Below are 12018 nucleotides of genomic sequence, written 5' to 3'. Positions count from 1 at the left end.
CCAACCCCGGGGCTCGTCGCACCCAAGGACCCCAGCCGAAGACCTCCAGCTCCTGTAAGTCCCCGACTAAACGGCGACCGCTGCGACCTCTGGAGGCGGCTAGCACGGCACCCGTTACGCGATTAGAGCTGGACGGCGAATTAATTGGCCCTTCCAGCTCCCAAACTATATGGGCGCTAGTGGATTCGGGGGCCGATGGGTGCTTCATCGATCATCAACTGGCCGAATAATTGGGCTGCGATTTAGTGAATCTCCTGACTCCCAAGGAGACTCTCGACCTCGATGGTCAACTACTGGCCAAGGTTACCCGCATCACTGCACCACTTAAACTCAGGTTAGCGGGTAACCATGTGGAACACCGCTAATTCCTGGTTATGCCCTCCCGCAACGTGACGTTAGTACTGGGCCTCCCATGGCTCAATACCCATGACCCTTCCATTTCTTGGGAGGGTTGAACCATACAGAGTTGGAGCCCCTATTGCTATGCCAATTGTCTACGGTCGGCTACGGCAGGGCGAGACCCCTCCCGCGGTGGCCCGCCCGAAGATATTTGTCTCGAGGGCGTGCCACGTTGTTACCATGACCTGTGGGAGGCGTTCAGCAAGGACAATGCCAAATCGCGGCCACCCCACCGACCGTATGACTGCGCTATTGAACTGCAGCCAGGGGGTCCACTACTGGATTCCAGACTCTACCATATATCACACCTGGAATAAGAAGCCCTGAGCACATACATAGACTCTTCCCTCGCGGAGGGACTTATCCGACCATCCGACCATCGCGTTCCCCGCTTAGCGCAGGGTTCTTCTTTATTGAAAAGAAAGACAGATCCCTGCGTCCGTGTGTCGATTATCGGGGTCTGAACGACATCACCATTCACAACAAATACCCTCTCCCCGTCATGCATTCAGCCTTCGCGCCTCTTCAATCGGCGACCATTTTTACTAAATTGGATCTGCGAAGTGCTTATCACCTGGTTCTCGTCAGAGAGGGGGACGAGTGGAAAACCACATTCAAAACCCCCTTTGGGCATTTTTACTAAATTGGATCTGCGAAGTGCTTATCACCTGGTTCTCGTCAGAGAGGGGGACGAGTGGAAAACCACATTCAAAACCCCCTTTGGGCATTTTGAACATTTGGTGATGCCGTTCGGACTCACCAACGCTCCTGCCGTATTCCAAAACCTCATAAACGATGTGCTCAGGGACTTTATCAACGTTTTAGTGTTCGTTTACTTAGATGACATTTTCATTTTTTTCCAAATCTCCAGAAGAACACCGGCAGCACGTCCGACGGGTCCTGGCGCGGCTCCTGCACAGCTGGCTCTACGTGAAGGCAGAGAAGTGCGAGTTCCATGTCCGCTCTCTGTCTTTTCTGGGGTTCGTCGTGGAGCAGGGGCAGCTCCGGGCCGATCCCGCCAAAACCAAAGCGGTGGTAGCGTGGCCAACCCCGAACACGCACAAACAGCTCCAACGATTTTTGGGGTTTGCCAATTTCTACCGCCGCTTTATCCACGGTTATAGTAAGAAGGCACTCCCCCTCACTAAACTCACTTCCACCAAAATCCCATTCAGGTGGACACCCGACGCAGAGGAGGCGTTTAACCGCCTCCGGCAAGCCTTTTCAGTCCCCACAGTCTTACGTCACACTGACCCGGACCTCGCGTTCGCGGTCAAGGTTGACGCATCTGAGTGGGGGCGGTCCTATCTCAGCGCTCCCCGGTCGACCAGAAACTCCACCCATGCGTCTTTTCTCCCGCCGGCAGAAGCCAACTATGACGTGGGGAACCGGGAACTGTTGGCGGTCATCGTGGCGCTGCAGGAGTGGAGACACTGGCTTGAGGGGGCCATACACCCCTTCACCGTATTTACTGATTACAAGAACCTGGCCGCCATTCGGTCGGTCCGCCAAGAGACTCAACGCGCCCGATGGGCGCTGTTCCTCACGCAATTCAACTTTACTCTCACCTACTGTCCAGGGTCGCAGAACACCAACCCTGACGCCCTATCTCGCATCCACGAGCCGGCAGAGAGGGAGGAGGTCGTCGCCAACATCCTGCCGGCGCAACACATCCTGGGCGCCCTGTGGTGGGAGGTTGAGAGGAAAGTCCAGGAGGCCCTGGGGGTTAATCCTATCCCCAAGGGCTGCCCGGTGGATCGCCTGTTCATCCCCCCGGTGCTACGCACTGAGGTGCTACTCGAGGGACACACCGGGGGTCAACAGGACGATCCAGCTCATCGCCCAGCGGTTCTGGTGGCCGGAGTACAGGAGGGATGTCACGGAAGTTGTGAAGGCGTGCCCAGCTTGCGCCCGTGGGAAGGCCTCTGCCCGGTGATCGACCATCATCGTGCCTGGCCTCTCCGAACGACGTTTGGTTTTTTATTGTTCTTCATTTTTCCTTCATCGCCTTCACCGACTTCGGATACAGGAGGGGAGCCCTGTGGCGGCACAGGTGCGCACCGCGGCTTTGATGGGAATCTCAGCCTGAGACTTTCCCCACGCTTGGACAGTATAAAAGAGCAGCCGTCGCAGGACAGCAGCAGAGAATATCTCAGACGCAGACGCACACGCAACTCCCAGATACCTGCTCAGCATCGGACGGAGTTTCACAGCACGACTTGCTCGACTCCACGCCACGATCAAGCTCTGCGAGACATCTGCGTGTCACTTCCCTGGGAGATTTGACAACCACCATTCAACAAATAAAGAGATTTGACAAACTCTTTAACCACAACAACAACATCATCAACAACCTCAGCAATAACATGACACTAAGTGGTCAGTCAGGGAGTCGTTATAACAGTAAACCAAAAGACATGATGACCAACGAGTGTGGTGTTGTAAAAAAGCACAGCAGTGCCACACGTTGATCACAAACAGGTCTACCGTGACACACATCCGAGTGTGGAGGATTTAAAATAATGACAGTACATTTGATGATCACCAACAATTATTTAAATTTTCACAATGAACATTTTTTTCTTGCTTGACTAGTATAAGAAAAAGCATATTCATATATGTAACTGTATTGCGTCAACATAAGTTTACAGTACAATAGTCTATTTTATTTTATTAAAAACTTTTTTCTTCACATATGATTATTAAGATTATTTAAACCTCGTACAATGGCCTGGTTTGGCCACGTGATAAGGCATACCTCACTATCCAAAACCATCCTGGAGGGGACAGTGGAAGGGAAGCGGAGAAGAGGAAGACAGAGGAAGTGCTGGATGGACAACATTAAGGAATGGACAGGCTGCAGCTTCCACACCCTGCTACGAACTGCTGAAGACCGAGAGCGCTGGAGATCTCTGACTGCCCAGACGTCCATCATGTCACCCCTACGGTCTTCTAGGCCATGGGATGAGTGAGTTAGTGAGTGAGTGATTATTAAGAAGCCGACAGCAGTCATTAGGAATGAGCGGCGGTACCTCTCCATCTTGCAGCGCGGGTGTAACAGTCTCTGGTTGAAGACGTTACCCAGTGCTGTCAGGGTGGGCAAGAGGGGCTGTTCATCATAGATTTTAGTTTATCTAGTGTCCGTCTGTTGCCCACCTCCTCCAGAGAGTCCAGCAAGCAGCCCAGGATAGAACTGGCCCTCATGACCAGGCGCTCCAGTCTTTTTCTGTCCCGGGTGGTGATGTTGCTTGACCAGAAGACATTGAAAGTTTTCAGGACTGACCCCTGAACCATAAAAAGACCTCAGTTTCTTGAGTAGGAATCCACAACCAACTCCTTGGTTTTCCCGGTGTTGATCTGGAAGTGACTTTGCTGGCACCAGCCCATGCAGTCCTTGTTCAGTCGCTCTGTAATGAGGCCGACAATAGCTGAATCATCAGAGAACTTCTGAAGGTGGGAGCTTGGAGTTTTGTAATTGAAGTCAGAGGTGTAGAGGGTGAACAGGAATGGGGCCAGGACTGTCCCCTGCGGCGCTCCAGTGCTGCAGAGAAGCCTGTCCGACTCACAGTTCTTTACCCTCACGTACTGTGGCTGGTTTGTGAGGTAATTCATAATCTGAAATTGTGAGGTGGTGGTCCATTCTGCAACTTGGCCCCCAGTAAATTAGGCTGGATGAGGTTGAAGGCGCTGGATAAATCAAATAACGTGATCCTCACCATGCTCCCAGCATCCAAAAGCAGCAGCGGTGAGTGGAGGAGGTAGATGATGGAGTCCTCAACACCGATGCTGGGCCAGTCAACAAACTGTAGCAGGTCCAGTGATTAGCTCGCCAGCAGTCGCAAGTAGGTGAGGACGAGTCTCATCAGTCTTCAGATGAGACCTCCGCGCCACTGGTCTGTAGCTGTTGAGCTCCTTTAGGTGGGCGATCTTGGGCACTGGGACCAGGCATTACATTTTCCACAGTTGTGGAACTTTGCCCAGCTTCAGGCTCAGGTTGAATATGTGCTGGACAATGACACAAAACTGGCCGGATCAGGTCCTGAGGAGTCGGGAACTGATGTTTTCCGGACCTGCTGCCTTTCTTACTTTCATACACCTCAATTGGTTCCTCGGCTGCGCGGTTGTGAAAGATAGGCAGGAACCAGGAGGCAGAGAGTGTGGCAATGGTTGAGAGGGCAATTGTTCGTTGCGGGAAGCTGGTCATGAGAGGAGGCAGGGAGGGGGAAGTCCACAATGAGAGTCGGTGCAGGTGCAGCTACAGGTGGAGTTGACAGTGGGGCGGGGGCGACAGACGTCTTGTTAAACCGATACAAAAAGCGGTTTTGTTCATCTGCCTCGTCCTTGTCTTTCTTTTTGAATGTCACTGCTCCAGAACCCCTCACGACCCTCGTGAATACATTGCAGCCAGGAAGATGAATGAAGGAATTAAATTAAAAACAGTATTTGGACAATGTTTCTCCATTTTGTTCATCTGTAATTTGTTGATCATGCACTGTATACTGCAGAGAAGTCCAAGATGCCGCCCGAGTATGCAGCTGTCGCTTTTTTTTGTGTGTGTTTTCTTTTGTCACTTTGTGTTGGTGTGTGTCGTGTGGAGCGGATACAGATTGTTTTTCAGCATTTTTGGCCACGGCAATGATCAAGGAGGAGACTGTGCTGAGCGGTTGAGCCTTTTCGGCAGCACGCATTCACTAGCATTGTTTTTGATTGGGAGGAATGTCGGTGCCAGTTGACTGTTATCGCTGAACAGCTTTTGGGACATTGGGATTTTTAAAAATACAGTAATCCCTCTTTTTTCATGGTTAATTGGAACCAGGACCACAAGCAATAGATGAAAATATGCGAAGTAGAGTTATATAATAATAACCCATGTGATAAAACAGAAGGGGGTGCTGGGCAGGGCTGAGAGAATGTACAGCCAATCCATGTGGCTGTAAACCATGAGATATTATATTACCATTGGGTGACATCAGCACTGGGAACCAATAAAGCGACAGCCAAGCACAAAACCTTTTAGTCATTCAGCGTTTTTTTTTTTTATTCTGAATGTTTTTTTCCCTGAAAAAAAATCTGCAATGCACTGAAACCACAATAAATGAACCGCAAATTAACGAGGGAGGGATCACTGTACTTCCACATTCAACATTTAGCTCGTAGCAGACGTGCCCATTTGACCATGACATCCCTGATTCACTGGTGAAAAGTATGCTCTCATCCTCCTCTCCTCTTTCATTTAGAACTGCTTCATACAACAATGAGGATGCAGTAAGTGCTTAAGATTGAATGAACCTTTATCTTTTGTTTCGTGTCTTATGTTTTGTTTTGTGATTCGTTATATAATTTTGTTGTTGATTTAACAGATGCCTGAAGAATGGAGACGAAGTGTACTCGTGCCCATTTTAAGAACAAAGGAGATGTGCAGAGTTGTACTAATTACAGAGGAATAAAGTTGATGAGCCATACACTGAAACTCTGGGAAAGAGTAGTTGAAGCTAGACTAGAGCAGAAGAGAACATTTGTGAGCAGCAGTATGGCTTCACGCCAAAAAAAGAGTACGACAGATGCAATGTTTGCTTTAAGAATGCTGATAGAGAAGTACAGAGAAGGTCAGAAGGAATTGCATTGTGTCTTTGTAGATCTGGAGAAAGCGTATGACAGGGTGCCCAGGGAAGAGCTGTGGCATTGCATGAGGAAGTCTGGAGTGACGGAAAAGTATGTCAGAGCGGTGCAAGACATGTATCGTGACTGTAAGACAGTTGTGAGGTGCGTTGTCGGTCAGCTCTGAGCCCCTTCTTGTTTGCTATGGTGATGGACAGGCTGACAGACGATGTTAGACAAGAATCTCCTTGGACCATGATGTTTGCAGATGACATTGGGATCTGTAGCGAGAACGGGGAACAGGTGGCGGAGAAACTAAAGATGTGGAGATATGCCCTGGAAAGGAGAGGAATGAAGATCAGTCGCAGCAAGACGGAATATACGTGTGTGAATGAGAGGGATCCAAGTGCAAGAGTGATGCTACAGGGAGAAGAGATAAAGAAGGTGGAGGATTTTAAGTACTTGGGGTCAACTGTCCAGAGCAATGGAGAGTGTGGAAAAGAGGTGAAGAAGCGTGTCCAGGCAGGCTAGAGCGGCTGGAGAAAAATTGTCAGGTGTGATGTGTGATAGAAGGGTTTCAGCTAGGATGAAAGGAAAAGTGTATAAAACCGTGGTGAGACCAGCCATGATGTTTGGAATGGAGACAGTGCCACTGAAGAAAAGACAGGAAGCAGAGCTGGAGGTAGCAGAGCTGAGTTTGTTGAGGTTTTTCTTTGGGAGTGACCAGGTTTGATAGGATCAGGAATGAGTACATTAGAGGGACAACTCATATTAGAGGCTTTGGAGAGAAAGTCAGAGAGGCCAGACTGAGATGGTTTGGACATGTCCAGAGGAGAGACAGTGACTATATAGGGAGAAGGATGCTGAGTCTTGAACTGCCAGGCAGGAGATCGAGAGGAAGACCGAAGAGGAGGTTTGTGGATGTTGTCAAAGAGGACATGAAGGTAGCTGGTGTGAGAGAAGAGGATGCACAAAACCGGGGTAGATGGAGGACATTGATTCGCTGTGGCGACCCCTGAGGGGAAAAGCCGAAAGGAAAAGAAGAGTTTTGTTGTTGATTTGACTTGAAGGTCGCGCCGCGACAGTTGCTGCCTTTACAGTATGTCATATATTTTGTTTTTCTACTTGTGAGATGTGAGACAGTCTCTTTTCACCAATGGATTGGATTGGTTGTACCTTTATTCATCTCGCAGTGGAGAAATTTACATTTCACAGTAGCAACTATGCTACAGCGTCGTGTTTTCTTTCAACATATAGCTTGTAGCATATGTGCACATTTCACCATGACTTACCTAATCCACTGGTGAAAAGGACGTTTTGATCCTCTTCTCTTTCATCTAGAACTGCTTCATGCAACAAAGAGGGTGCAGAAAGTGCTTCGGATTGAATGACTCTGTGTCTTTGTGTTGTCATATCCTTTGTTATTTTTTTGTTTGTACTTTTGACTTCAAGATGGAGCCGCGAGAGTGGCTGCCTTTTCAGCAGCTCCTGTATTTTTTCTCTTCTTCTTTCTTTCCTTACTTTCATCACTTTGCTGCTGCGAAATGTAAATTTCTCCACTGCTAAACTAATAAAGGCTAATCCAATCCAATCATACATTCTTGCAGGATGTGTACCTTTATCATTATCCACAAAAGAAAAGTATTTTACAAAGATAAGAAATTGCAAAAAAAAACATTATTCCTTACAATAATATACTATTTATAGGTGTGGTGGCATGGTGGAACACTGGTTCGTTAGTCAGCCTCATAGTGCAGCGCTGTAGGGTTCGATTCCAGTTACGGCCTTCCTGTGTGGAGTTCGAATATGTTCACCTGTGTCCACAGATCTGGGCACCCTGTCTCCAGATCTACAAAGACAAAATGCAATTCATTCTGACCTTCTCTGTACTTCTCTCCTCCTTCTTAAAGCAAACACTGCATCTGTCGTACCCTTTTTTTTGGCATGTAGCCATACTGCTACTCACAAATGTTCACTTCTTCTCTTAGTCGAGCTTCAACTACTCGTTGCCATATTTTCATTGTATGGCTCATCCACTTTATTCCTCTGTAGTTACTATAACTCTGCACATCTCCCTTCTTCTTAAAAATGGGCACGAATACACTTCGTCTCGATTCTTCAGGCATCTGTTCACCATTTAAGATCTTGTTGAATAACCCAGTTAGGGACATCACCGCCACCTCTCCAAGACACTTCCATTCCTCTATTGGTAAATCATCTGTCATGATCTGGTTGGCGACCAACGGGTGGCGCAGTCGGCCCCGCCTGCACCTGCACAGGTGCTGGTCGTCCCTCCTGCCTGCTTTTTGGGATCCGCACCCGCCATCACCACCTTGCAAACCGTGACAGAATGAACCAACCTACCATCGGATCCCGCAGGTACAACTGACCCGTCTCATTTCCACCCTGTGCCTGGCAATGCTACGTCCACGTAAGCGCAAGCCTCGTCGAGTTTGAATGGCGTCACTCAACGAGCCGTAACGTCCACGTCAACGTCCGGGCGAGACCTCCTTCCAGGTGGCCGTCCAGGGTGACACTGGGTGTCTGGCAGTGCACGCCCACGTGCAGCCACGGTGTCGTCGTGCATGATGAATTGAGTCGCATCCACGACGAGCCGTGCAACGTCCGCGTCAATGTCAGTCCGAGACCCCACTCACCGCTGGATCCCGGAGCGGCTCAGGACTGGTCTCGTTTCCCCGTGCCGGGCAGTTCACGGCCACGTCGGCGTCTGGCCGAGACCTGGTCCCATACGACTGTCCGGGGTGCCACTCTGCGCCTGGCAGTTCGACGTCCGCGTTGAGCCATGCGTCGTCGCGTGAACGTGCGAGAGGGATCGCACTCACGCCGACGACGATCCATGCTGCGTCTTCGTCCACCCCAGGCCGAATTCCATTCCCATCAGGCCGCCGCCCGTCGTATGCTGGAGAGGCAGCGGTTGCCATCTCCACCATTGTTCCCTGGCAAGTGGACCTTTTGGGAGACTGTTGGGACTTCTGGAAGCAGCCCCTTGAAGAGGGGGTACTGTCATGATCTGGTTGGCGACCAACAGGTGGCGCTGTCGGCCCTGCCTGCACAGGTGCTGGTCGTCCCGATCTGTGGCGGACTGCCACGTTCGGATTGGCGACCAAAGGGTAGCGGAGTCAGCCCTGCCTGCAGCCTCGCAGGTGCTGGTCGTTTTAATCAGTGACACTTAAAATTGCACGACCATCCGCTGTCGGTTCATTGTTTGTTGCATGCTTTGTCTGCAATTGCATGCATTGTATGCTGTCCATGTGTTTGTTTAACATTGGCGGACTTTTACACTTGGTTTTCTTTTGATACTTTTTTCCGTTCAGATCATTTTGATGTTTTACATTTTGTTCCTGCTGACCTTTATTTTAATACAAATTGTCAAACAACCTCTTGCTCCCTCCTGTCTGCTTTTTGGGATCCGCACCCGCCATCACTACCTTGCAAACAGTGACATCATCAGGCCCGAGGGCGTTTCCTCCCTTCATCCTCTCCAGCGCTCTCCTCAGTTCATCCTTGCTAATGTTTGCTACGTATTGGTCATCAATTCTTCAAAGTGCTCTTTCCATCTTGCCATCAAACTACTAGCACTTGTTAATACATTGCCATCTCTATCATTAATCACCCTAACCTGCTGCAGGTCCATCTTTGTCTCTATGTCACACCAGCCTGTAAAGATCAGTCTTGCCTTCCTTGCTGTCCAGCCTAGCATACAAGTCATCATAGGCCTCTTGTTTGGCCTTTGCCACCTTTACTTTCACCGTGCGCTGCATCTCCTTGTACTGCTGTCTCCTCTCGTCTGTCCTCTCAGAGTGCCATTTATTCTTTGCTAGCCTCATTCTCTGTATACGCTCCTGCACCTCCCCATTCCACCACAGAGTCTCCTTATCTACCTTTCTTCCACTTGATACACCAATTACTTTCCGACCTGTCTCTCTGATTATGTTCGCTGTAGTTTGCCAGTCATCTGGAAGGACCTTTGCCTACCCAGTGCTTGTCTTACCTCCTTCCTAAATGACTTGCAACACTCATCTTTTTTTCAACTCCCACCATTTTGTCCTCACTTCTGCCTTTGGTTCTTCATCTTCCTCACTACCAACGTCATTCTACACACCACCAACCTATGCTGTCTGGCTACCCTCTCAGTAGTGGTGCAGTCACTGATTTCCTTCAGATGGCGCCGTTGACACAAAATGTAGTCTACCTGTGTACTTCTGCCTCCACTCTTATAGGTTACCCTATATTCCTGTCTCTTCTGAAAGAAAGTATTCACAATAGCCGTTTCCATTCGCTTCGCAAAGTCAACCACCATCTGTCCTTCAGCATTCCTCATCTAGAGTCCAAACCTGCCAATCAGCTCATCATCATCTTTGTTTCCTGCGCCAACATGCCCATTGAAGTCTCCACCAATTACAACCCTCTCACTTCTTGGAACGTTCTGTATGGCTTCATGAAAGTCCAAACAAAATTTCTAGGTAACTCAGTTTCTTTCAGCATTTCAAAAACATGCATAACACTTTGATTGGGCACTCCAAATTGTCCCATGGTGTGAGTGTGAGCACATATTGTTCGGCGATGTGTGGCCTGTGATTGGCTGAAAATCAGTTCAGGATATACCCCGCAGACTACCCAAAGACGGCTGGGATCGCGTGCAGTACTTGCACGACTTCACAGATAAGCGGATTAGAAGATTGATGGATGGAGATATGGGCGTAGGTATATGTATGGGACTAAATAGTATAGTGTCGCAGGAGAGGAAGGAACACAGACGACTGACTGTAGTACATATTTATTCCAACTGCTACCAAGTGGATCTGAACAAGCATTGGAATGTGCTGGAAAACAACCTAATTTAAACATGCCCCCTGCTGTATCCTTGCTGTGTGAGAGGCATGGTACGGGTGCCCGCCACAATATTGCCATATTTTTTAGCAAAGGCAAAGCCTGTTACATGTGAATATATCGTGCTTCTTATTTTGATCTTATTGACAATACGTTTTTTAAAAATGTGTCATTATATACATAATATTGTATTTGTTTATTGTAATATATGATAAAATATTAATACAACGTAACATTTTTAAGTATTTTATATTTTCTCACACACTGCAATATATTTTGGTTTCATATGGGATGCTATTCCAATCAGATATTCATAATTGCCTTCATTTTAAAGTATTGTTCAATCTAGCACACTGTTTTGATTTTTTGACTGCATTCAGTGGGCCCCTTATACATGTTAAATTTGGAGTCAATGACTCATAGCAGCATTAATCATTTAGCTATTTAGAATGGAATGACTTTGTGTTATGCACTGCGACTGTCACATTTTGTTTCAGAGACGAGTGTAACCACCTCCTCTGGGCTCAAGCTACAGTACATGATGTGGTGGGAGCCAGTTGACTGAGTCCAATAATTTCCTGCCTTATTGTAATCACTGTTCTAATGATTGACATTGGCAAAGAGATTTGTTCCTCCGTTGAACAACTTTAATCATTGACAGCAGCTCAATTTTGTAAAATTAGACAAATTGTTCGAAATGCAGGCAGATGTAACAGGCTCACATGTGGCAGAGGCCTTTTCGTCATTGAAAGAATGGAAATTATTTTGTAATGCCAAATGGGCTATCAGTGCTCCACCAGTTGCTTATGGTAACAGTAAATCATATGTCACGTGATTGGCGCATGACGGTGTGGGTGCATTGGTCGAGCACCATTTTGGAGTGTCCTATACTGCATTGTAAATATAGGGTATACAGTGAGACCTCAACTTACAAACACCTCAACTTACAAACCTTTTGTCTTACAAACGTCAAATTTATGAAAATTAAACCTTATAATAAGCACTATTTTCATAATACACACCCACCACGGCTATCAAAAAGGTAAATAAAACTTTATTTTACAGCACAGTTTATTTCTTTAATTACAGGCATGTAATGCGCCTCTCTTTCCAAACAGCAATTCCCTATGACCTTCGACCTCCAATGCCATTCCATCAAGCCATAAATGA

At 47.9% G+C, this 12018-nt stretch overlaps 1 pseudogene; it reads right to left on the bottom strand.

The window, feature by feature from the left end:
- Positions 1-1638: 1638 nt before the first annotated feature.
- Positions 1639-10042, bottom strand: LOC148894046 (uncharacterized; annotated as a pseudogene).
- Between the last annotated feature and the right edge of the window lie 1976 nt (positions 10043-12018).

This window comes from Hippocampus bargibanti, linkage group LG09 (assembly GCF_051943395.1).
Source record: "Hippocampus bargibanti isolate YZ-2025 linkage group LG09, ASM5194339v1, whole genome shotgun sequence".
NCBI lineage: Eukaryota > Metazoa > Chordata > Actinopteri > Syngnathiformes > Syngnathidae > Hippocampus > Hippocampus bargibanti.
The sequence above is the reverse complement of the archived record's forward strand: the minus strand, read 5'-3'. Positions and strand labels throughout refer to the sequence as shown.